This window comes from Sceloporus undulatus, chromosome 5 (genome assembly GCF_019175285.1).
Source record: "Sceloporus undulatus isolate JIND9_A2432 ecotype Alabama chromosome 5, SceUnd_v1.1, whole genome shotgun sequence".
Lineage (NCBI taxonomy): Eukaryota > Metazoa > Chordata > Lepidosauria > Squamata > Phrynosomatidae > Sceloporus > Sceloporus undulatus.
In genome coordinates, this window is record NC_056526.1 from 139897510 (window position 1) to 139900381 (window position 2872).

Sequence of the window (2872 nt, forward strand, 5' to 3'; positions counted from 1 at the left end):
TTATTATTATTATTATTATTATTATTATTATTATTATTATTATTATTATTATGCCTCTTCAATCCATGTGTCCTTCATTTCATTATCCCTTTTATATAGCTTTTCTGTGTATTGTATCCAATGTCTTTTTATTTCTTCCTGGTCTTGAGATATGTTATTTTTATTGTCACAGAGTATTGTGGTCCTTGGTTTGAATTTCCCTTTCATTTTCTGTACCTTGCGGAATAGGTCCCTTGTGTTTCCATTTTTGTTGTTGTCCTCTATCTTTCTGCATTGATTGTTGTAGTATTTGTCTTTATCTTTTTGCACCGGTCACTGAACTGTAGCATTCATGATTATGAATTTGTTCCTGTCTCTCTTTAGTTTTGCTTCTCTTCTTCTTTTTCACTGCTTGTAGCATTTTATCTGCCATCCATGGTTTCTGTTCTTTCTTTTTTACTATTATATGTTTCTGTCTGCATTCTTCTTTCATAGTGTCCCTGGCTTCTGCTTCACAGTCTATTGTGCTTAGTAGTGCAAATCTATTCCTTATATTGTCAATAAATTCTGTTGAAATATTGTTCAGATCAAATTTTGGTATGATGATTGGTTTTGTTCTCTTCTTAGATTTTACTCTTATTATTGATATAAGTAATTTGTGATCTGTACCACATTCAGAACCTGGTCTAGTCTTGGCCACTAAAATGAAGCTTCTCCATCTTTTGATTCCAGTTATATAATCCATTTGGTTTTTGTGTTATCAATCTGGTATAGCTACCCAAACCAGGATATGGGGTTATCATATGGTGGCAGTAGGATAATGGTTAAGAAGGGTGGCCCAATAGTGGAGAGAAGACTGTAGTTTATAAGGGTAGTCCATCATCTGGTGCCATCTTTTCTTCAGCCTCAGTCACAGAAATGTCTCCAACTTGTCCTGTCCAATGACAAAATTACACGTCATGGAGAAAACTTGTCTACGAGGCCGCCTCAAGTAAACACATGAGCCAAAGCTGGAGGAAAGGCCACAACTTTATTCAGCAAGCAAATAAAATTGGTAGGGTTGGCCCAAAGCATGAGGTCAGGATCTGTAGTATCGAACAACCCCCCAGTTGTTCGATAAGCTGCATGCCTGGTGACCGCCAGGCAATGGGATGACCTAGGGGCTAAGGAACGCCATCTCACAGCCATGCCACCAGCCGCTCACATGTTCTCTAAGCCCCTAGTCACTGGGAGGTGCTACTGCATTGTGGCTAGCCTGGAAGAAGGAAGAGCCCTCCCCCCAATCCATCTGCCTTGGTCCAGGCCTCAGAGGGAGAGAAGAACCACTGGACCTCATCCCCTTTCCCTCCACCATTCCCTTCTCCTTTTGTTTCATGTCTTTTAGATTGTAAGCCTGAGGGCAGGGAACTGTCTGATTAAAAATAATGATTGTAAGCCACCCTGAGAGCCATTAGGGCTGAAGGGTGGGGTATAAATACCTAAATAAATAAATAAATAAATAAACATATGCCCTCATCGCCCCCGGGTACCTAATGACTCCCATACCAGTGCTCCGTAGCCCTGATAACCACACCAACCAGATCCATGAGCTATGCTGCCGCCCCTAAAGTTGTGACTAAAACCACCAACCTGAGGGTGGGAGAGCTGAGCAGCGAATGGCACTGGGGCTAGACCACATGGTCCTTATATAGGCCAGGCCCCAGCATGCATAGCAGGCATGGTGGCCCCTCCCCCAAGGCAACCCAGCCAATGGGCTGCCTGGAGGACCGGGGCACACCATAGAGAGGTCCTCATGCCTCCCAGAGCAGTCCACTAAGTGGAAGGACCTCTCCTCCTCACACCAGCCCAATAGCAGCACAGCCTGCTCCAGCAAAGCATGCTGGGGCAAGCCTTGGAGCCTTGCAGCGTGGCTCCCGGCGGCAAAGCGGCCTGCCCGGTGAGGCGGGCGGCTGCTTGTTGTGACTGGCTTTCCCTACATTTTACTTTGAAACAGCTGCCATAGATGATCCCAAATGTCATCAGAGCAGTGTAAGTAGTATCCTTGTATTTTTCCCCATACAGTAATTTCAGATGGGAGACAATTTCAACTAAGGGGTAAAACAGACAGGCAGAAAGAAACAGCTGCTGGCTGCTTTGGAAGTGTGCTGATTAGATGATGCACACCTCCAAGTGGCCAGAAGCTGCACTGAAGCTGCCCTCTGATCCTTTGAACCAGAGCAAAAAGAGCTCAGATAATCTGACTCCTGCTGGCTGACTTCTATTGGCCCACCTTGAGAGTGGGCTGTGCAGTCTATGGGGTTTGGGTTCACTTCCGGCTGAGAGGGCATGGGCTGCTCTTTCCACCCATCAGCTCCCTCCGGCCCAAAGATAACAACACTGGGGAAAAAGAGTTAACATCATTCCCCGAACTGAATTTGAACCTTCCTTTTCAAGAGAAAAAAACAAAACCCAAAAATATGAGGAGATCCAGCCACTGATCTCCCACATAAAATGATGTTTGTCCCTAAGGCATGGTACAGTCAATAGAATAGAATCCTGTAAGACAGACATGACAGAACTAGGGCAGTTATTACCAAAATTGTAATCCCTTCAGTATATTGGAAGTTTCCATTTAATTACAATGTGGCATTCATAGCTGGTTATCTAACTGACTTTTGCTTTTTCTCTTTATAACACTGAAAGCTGTCTTCTGTCATTAGACACTTCTATTAATGAAGCTAAAAATGCGGTGTTTTAAAATACAAGTTGCTATATGCTGTGATAGGAAGATCTATAGAATGGAATTATGAGTATATCTGTGTTTGCTTTTCTCCAATGTCCTTTGCAAACTGTTTGCCAAGTCATGTCATGAAGGTATGGTGACCTGCCATCTGGAATCTAATGATTCAGTTTA